The sequence below is a fragment of the Falco punctatus genome (genome assembly GCF_963210335.1).
Source record: "Falco punctatus genome assembly, chromosome: 2".
Classification (NCBI taxonomy): domain Eukaryota; kingdom Metazoa; phylum Chordata; class Aves; order Falconiformes; family Falconidae; genus Falco; species Falco punctatus.
In genome coordinates this window covers 118,824,303-118,831,703 of record NC_137581.1, presented here as the reverse complement: position 1 = coordinate 118,831,703, position 7,401 = coordinate 118,824,303, and the positions used below count along the sequence as shown (strand labels likewise).

The 7,401-nt window shown below is 51.4% G+C and overlaps 1 long non-coding RNA gene across 2 annotated transcripts; it reads left to right on the top strand.

The window, feature by feature from the left end:
* Positions 1-58: 58 nt before the first annotated feature.
* Positions 59-4,931, top strand: LOC308059203. Of its 2 annotated transcripts, none has more exons than XR_013926165.1 (2): positions 59-2,913; positions 3,692-4,931. It is a non-coding gene; the product is annotated as an uncharacterized lncRNA (long non-coding RNA). The 2 variants fall into 2 exon arrangements; XR_013926166.1 differs by having other exon boundaries at positions 3,667-4,931.
* The last annotated feature ends 2,470 nt before the right edge of the window (positions 4,932-7,401 follow it).

Sequence of the window (7,401 nt, the reverse complement as noted above, 5' to 3'; positions counted from 1 at the left end):
CCCGACGCTGATTGGCTGCAACCGCTGGTGCGGGGGTGAGTGACGGCTGTGACGGGCGCCCCCGCGGTGCAGAGGGCCGGCGGGCGGCTGCGCTCCCCCTGCGCTCGCCTCAGCGCAGCGTGGCGGACGGCTGCGGCGGGGCTGGGGCGGGCCGGGCGTCGCGGGTGGGAAGAGAGTCCCGCTTCCTCCTCGGGGGAGCCAGAGCAGCCCGCGGGAACAGCTTCAACAAAGCTCGGTTTTGTTTGGGTTTGGGGGGGGGTTGAGGGTGGTGTTTGGTTGTTTTGTTTTTTTTTTTTTTTATTATTATTTCTTAAGTAATTATCGGGACACATTTTGCTTGGCCACTTGAGCTCCACGGTCATGGTTTATTTTTCCCTGCACGCACAGCGGTGAAGGTCGCGCTTTGGGTAACATGGCGGACTAACATGGCCGGGGCCGCGACGAGGGGGTTGGCGAGCCCAACGAAAGGGGAAGCGCTGACAGGGCGGCTCGGCTCCCGCTCCCTCTGCTCAGGCGGCTCCCCCCGGTCGCTTTATTGATCCTGAACGCGGTCAATCCCCCCCGGGGGGGCTCACCCTCCCGCCGAGCCCCCCTTCCTGCGGCGGTGCCTGAGGGGGGCCCGGCCCGCTGAGGGGGACGGCGGCGCCGCAGCCGCTTTCCCGCCAAGCGCCGGCCGCCGGGTGACTCGCCCTGCTCCGCCGGGCCGCCGGGCTTTCTAAGACAGCACAAAACACTGATTCTCTTAAGCGATCTCTTGTTGCCCTTCAATTAGAAGTGACGAGAAATGCCCTTTCTACCTTCTTTCAGTAGCGCTCATCTATTTTAAGAACTGTTTTAACAAATTTTATTTTTTTTTCCCTCCTGAAGTAGCCCTCTTTAGGACTTTTTTGCCGATTTACAGTAGAATTGCCTCAAGATTTTGGATCTATAAATACTTGCACTCTAAATGCATATTTTGTTCTCAGGCATATGTGTTGGTGAAGCATTAAAAACAGGACTTAAATAGATTTGGGCATCGTGCACACAGATCTACATATATATATATATTTATGTTTTTACAAGTCCCAAAGTTCGACAGGACAAAAGCCAGGGCAGAGTCAAAACTCCGTGAAAAACTGAATTGCCATAGTTTTAGTGTCTCACGTGCTTTTACTACATTTAGGGTGGTTTTTAGCTGGTGCATTAACAATGGCTTGGGGGGTTCTTCCCCCCGCCCCACCACCTGCTCACTGAGGTTCTGTCCTCTTAAGTTCTTCCCCATTTTACAAGTCCCAAAGTTCGACAGGACAAAAGCCAGGGCAGAGTCAAAACTCCGTGAAAAACTGAATTGCCATAGTTTTAGTGTCTCACGTGCTTTTACTACATTTAGGGTGGTTTTTAGCTGGTGCATTAACAATGGCTTGGGGGGTTCTTCCCCCCGCCCCACCACCTGCTCACTGAGGTTCTGTCCTCTTAAGTTCTTCCCCAGCCCCTCCATGAGCGATTAATGGATACCGGTGCCTTGAGTACTGTGTGTGTTTTCTGCAGATACTCATAAAGCACTCGGACATCCTCCAGCATTCATGTTTGGTAAAAAGCCTTGAGCAGCGGGAGCCATCTGATTCCAGGAACGATGGAGGGGGCTGGCATGAAGCAGCTGATCCTGCTCCTGCCAAACTGATTCAGATGATGTTCTCTGGAGGCCAGAAGAAACAGGCTGGAGCAGAGTGTAGTAGGGAAGACATGTCTGCTTTAGTTGTAGCTCACGCATCTGCACCCAGCCTGAGTGCCAACGCATCGAGAGCTGCAGGCAGACACTGGGGGACAGGGTCGGCTCTGTGGGGAGCTGTGCCACATGTTTGTAAGAAAAGTGGGGGAGCTCACCTCCTCCTGCAAAGAAGAGAAGGCTACAGCTGCAGCACGCATTTGTCGCCGTTGCTAAGGTAGCACATAATACACCCACACTAGCCTAAAAGCAAAACAGCGCGCATGGGAAATTTCAGGCAGCCAGGAGTCTTGTGTGTGAGAGTGCTGCTCTCTGTCAGGTGCTGTCTCCAATGCTACTGAACCCCGACAGATAACTCTCCATGCATGCCGTTTCCCTGATTTTTTTTTTTTTTTTTTTTTTTTTTGGGGGGGGGGGTAGCTGTGCCATCCAGTTAGGTGTGCATCTGCAATACTTTGTCTTGTAATGCTCTGCCTTCTGCTGCTGAGAAAAGTCTGCAATGCCTCTGCTTGCTGATGGTTTCAGGAAGCAGGGTTGGGCTGCACAGGGCAGTTCTGATGCTTGCTGAGAGAAAGGTTTCAGCACTGCTGCTTTCCTTTCTGAGCCAGGTACACAAAGCCAACCCCGCTGTAACAGAAGAGCTGCATGCTTTTAACCACCTCTTCTAACATCACCGTGACCACTTCCCTCTCCTTTTGGCCTGCGGTACTCCACCCAACGCGTGGAGTGCGTGCACACCCTAGAAGCTGGCACAGAAACACACCTCAGAAGCTGTGAAAAGGACAGACCCATCTCTGACTTGCTTATTGGGCCCAAGTGCTCCAAAAGCAATACATTATATAGTTTGAAAACTGCGTGAGTACCTCATTTATGACTTCCAACGCACACTTTTGGTCTTTAAATTAGGCAACTATTTTATTCCCACTACTAGGCACTGATCTGCTCTTTTACTGCTCTTTGGAGCGCCTTCGATCATCAGGGTCAGCAAGCAAAGCTGCGACAGGCATGAATCACATAGACAAACCAATGTGCAGGAGGCAGCAACTGCTGTGGCTGGCAGGAACACGCTGAAGAGTGACATAAAAGCCTGCATGCCTAAAGCAAAGGGTGTCTGTAGCTGTGATTTGTCAAACTGACTGTGAGGGCTGTCTCCATCAGCAAGAAATGCAGCGGCCAGACCTCCATCTGTGTTCGTGGACTCGCTCAACGTAGGTATTATAACACTCACAGAAACCATCCGTACCCAGCAGTCACAGTGCAGCAGCAACGTGATGGGTGATACCTTGTTCTCCTTCAGTTGCTGCGAAGCACTCATCGAGGAGCCTGTGATCCCTTTCTTTTTTGATATGGAAACCGAGGCATGCGGAGGTTAAAGAACTGACTAAGGTTGCATAATTAGCCAGTGGCAGAGCTGATTATAGACTCCATTTCTCCAGGCCTGAGATCTAACTCTGAGACCTGCCTCGGGGGCATAGCCAGGCTACCAATACTGTACATCGCAGCTCTATAGAATGTGACATTTTTAGAACAGGCTCGACCCTGAATTTACTATAGTTTAAAAAAAACAAAATGGTGGGGGGAAAAAAGTGGAAAAGAAAAGCAACAATATTTTCTTCTTACAAGAGATCCTGCCTGAGCGAGAGGGTAAAAATGGGATTCAAGTGACATTTATAAATATTAATGGCCTTCTAAGCACTAGCACATTAAAAATGTTTCCAAAGACCAAAGCCTGAATTGACTTTGAGTAATAGTGGCTGGAGACCTAGTAAAAAATAAAGCAATGCTGTGAAAAAGCGCTAACTTTTCACAGTTGTTTGGTAGGGCTAAAATGCAGTCATTTTTCTTCCATTTCAAAACTATTTTAGGGAAATAGTGCTTCTTTCATGCTCCCCCCTCCCCTGCCTGACTTACTCTCTTTCTGCTCCTGTTGTGTATCTGAATGCCTTTTTTTTGCATTTCAGTTTTTGTTTTGCATTCTCTATTCAGCTGCCACAGTAGCTGCTGGGATTCATCACACAGCTCAGCCCTTTAGTGACTTTGTGGCCACTGACAACCCAGCCAGTGAAACACTCTCCTGCTACGAATGAGAAGATTTGCAGTTGAGGTCACCAAACACCCGCTACAGATCACTGCCTGAGACAGCTTGGGTGTTATCTGCAGCTGCCCTCCACGTATGTGAGACTTCTGGAGAAATGGGTCAGATTATCAACGCACTTACCGAAACTGTATGTTATGGCATTTAGGTGGTGAAGATGGTGATCTGCTTTCACCCTAAGCGTTTTGCCCCTTCCAAGAAAGTTCTGTAATGGTGAAACAGTATGTATCATTGCAGGGAATGGTTTGGTTAAACAAAACCTGTAATATTCTACTCAGTTCTCAAGGGCAGTTCCAGAAACCTCTCATTTCAGTCAAGATTCACTTGGAGAGAGGGAAAATTCTTCTAAAATATTTAAGAAGAAAGGTTCATAGCTTGCAAGCTGTTTAAAGGCATGACTTTCCACGCAGTGTAAGTCAGAATCCCTTTTGATGTCAAAAGAATTAGGCTTTTCCTATCTTCAGATGTCTTAGCTCAGCCACCTAAATGCATTTACAAACCTGGCCTTAGCAGCTTTCATTAGCGTACTGGCAGGTTGAGCACACAGAACACATTGTCCCCCACGTCACAAGCAGTTGTGACTAATGCACCTATCACGTTCAGTGTGCTACAGCACGAAGCATATTCTAACCATGCCTTGCATTTAGCCAGTCTGTCCTCCCTGGAGGCACCCACCAGCGTGGCCCAGCCCAGCCGCCATCCTGGTTTTGCAACCTGCAAGTACGGGCCCAGGGCAAAATAATGCCACTCCCTGTATCAAAACAACAAAATCTTCTCCCTCCGTCACGGCCGGCAGAAGAAAGGTCTGTGCCTGCTCCCCCTCTGCACCACGGCAGCTGCAGGCGCGGTGATGTCCCCTGTGCAATGATACCCAGCGGGCTGGAGGCAGCACATCTTTGCGAGCCGTTTGGAGGGACACCCATGCCGACTGACTCCAGCGCCTGCACGCTGGCTGGCTGGCTGCCTTCGGCCACGACGGGCTGAGCATCAGCTGGGGCCTCCCAGGTTCCCTTGACATGGCACGTTCTCTGTGCGGTCTTGCGCTCTGTCCTCTCCCTCCTCCTTCCCCAGCCCCAGCCCAGGCTGCTGCTGTCTTTCATAAAATCCATAGAAATATAATCATCATGGAGATGTCTGCCTCTAGTGATTTTTTTCTTTGGAAATAATTATAATTGGCCGTGGCAGTTAAAAACTTATCAGCATAGGCAGATGACAGACAGCACAATCACATAAGCTTCCCTCTGAAAAAATAAAGCTAAAACCCATTTATCACCGTAGTTGGGAACAAAGGGCCTTCTGAAGAGCCAGGCTGTGAAAACACAGAGGGAAGACTGTTATGCTCATGGATTAAATCTGTGGTAGGTAACGAAGCACAAGCAGTCCGTTTGCAAGATGGTGCTGTAGTAATTATAACAATATCACTTCTTTCACCTGAGGAATACCTAGCTAGGGATACATCCCCCTGTTCAGAGGCAGTGACTGAGCTCCCAAGAGGTTAATTAAGCGGCTGAAAGCCACACAGGACTGAAGAGTGACTGCACCAGTCACAGAAAAACATAAGCATATCCCCATAGTGTCTGTAAGAGCTACTTGCACCAGGATCCAAAGCTGGGCATGGGGCACTTACTCCAAGAGTAAGTCGGGATCACTTACTCCTAGAGTAAGTCATTAATTGCCCTCTCCCAGAGAGTGGAAAAGGTTTGATTGCTAGGTGTATATCCAAGGCACAAGGCCTCCTGGAGCCATCTTTTGTATGGCAGCTTGCTTGCCATCATCCCCAGGAGGAGCCTGTGCGCTCTCCACTCTGCTTCCCAGTGGAGCCAGGGCAAGGACTGTGCATCCCTTGTCCTCCCTCCATCTCGGCCCAGTGCCTCTTATTCTCCTGCGGGGCAGGATAATCCAGCCACCCTGCCCACAGTCCAAATACGCATTTTTTCCAAATGATCTTAACACCTGGCCTGTCTTTGGGCTGAATGGCTGTCCTGGTTTCAGCTGGGATAGAGTTAATTTTCTCCCTAGTATCTGGTGCTGTGCTGTGGTTTGGATTTGGGGTGAGAACGATGCTGATAACACACTGATGGTTTTGGCTGTTGCTGGGTGATGTTTACACCACGTCAAGGACTCTTCAGTTTCTTGGGCCCTGCCAGCGAGAGAGCTGGGGGGAGCACAAGAAACTGGGAGAGGACACAGCCAGGACAGCTGACCTGAACTAGCCAGAGGGATGCTCCATAGCGTATGGCGTCATGCTGGGTATATGAGGTGGGGGAAGAAGGAGGAAGCAGGGGACGTTCAGCGTTACGGTGTTTGTCTTCCCAAGTAACTGCAACGTGTGCTGGAGCCCAGCTGTCCTGGGGATGGCTGAGCCCCTGCCTGCCCTTGGGGAGCAGCGAATGAATCCCTTGGTTTGCTTTGCTCGCATGCGTGGCTTTTCCTTTACCTATTAAACTGCCTTTGTCTCAGCCCACAAGTTGTCTCACTGTTACTCTGCTGATCCTCTTCCCCATCCCACTGTGGGGGGAGTGAGCGAGCGGCTGCGTGGGGCTTGGTTGCCAGCTGGGGTTAAACCACAACAACGTGTGAGTTGGGGGCGGTTGGGGAAGTGAGTGGGAGGGCTTCTCTTGGCACTAATTTCATAGAATCATAAAATGGTTTGGGTTGGAAGGGACCTTAAAGAGCATCTAGTCCCACCCCCCTGCCACGGGCAGGGACCCCTTCCCCCAGCCCCGGCTGCTCCCAGCCCCGTCCAGCCTGGCCTTGGGCACTGCCAGGGATGGGGCACCCACAGCTGCTCCGGGCAGCCTGTCCCATGCCTCACCACCCTCACAGTAAAGAATTTCTTCCCAATATCTAATGTAAATCTCCCTTCTGTCAGCTTAAAGCCATCACCCCTTGTCCTGTCATGACATGCCCTTGCAAAAAGCCCCTCCCCAGCTTTCCTGCCGGCCCCGTTGGTGCTGGAAGCTGCTCTAAGGTCTCCCCGGAGCCTTCTCCAGGCTGAGCAACCCCAGCTCTCCCAGCCTGTCCCCACAGCAGGGGGGCTCCAGCCCCCTCAGCATCCTCGTGGCCTCCTCTGGACTCGCTCCAACAGGTCCGTGTCCCTCTTATGTTGGGTCCCCAGAGCTGGACGCAGCACTGCAGGGGGGGTCTCACCAGGGTGTAGCAGAGGGGCAGAGCCCCCTTCCTCGCCCTGCTGGCCACGCTGCTGGTGATGCAGCCCTGGGCATGGTTGGCTTTCTGGGCTGCAGGCGCACACAGCCGGGTCATGTTGAGCTTCTCATCCACCAACACCCCCAAGTCTTTCTCCTCCAGGCTGCTCTCAATCCTTTCTTTGCCCAGCCCGTATTTGTGCTTGGGATGGCACTGATCCATGTGCAGGACCTTGTACATGGCCTTGTTGAACTTCTTGAGGTTTGTATGAGCTCACCTCTCAAGGCTGTCAAGGTCCCTCTGGATGGCATCCCTTCCCTCCTCCACCACACAGCTTGGTGTCATCAGCAAACTTGCTGAGGGTGTACTTGATCCCAGTGTCCATGTCGCCAACAAAGATGTTAAACAGCGTTGGTCCCAGTGCCGACCCTTGAGGAATGGCACTCATCACTGG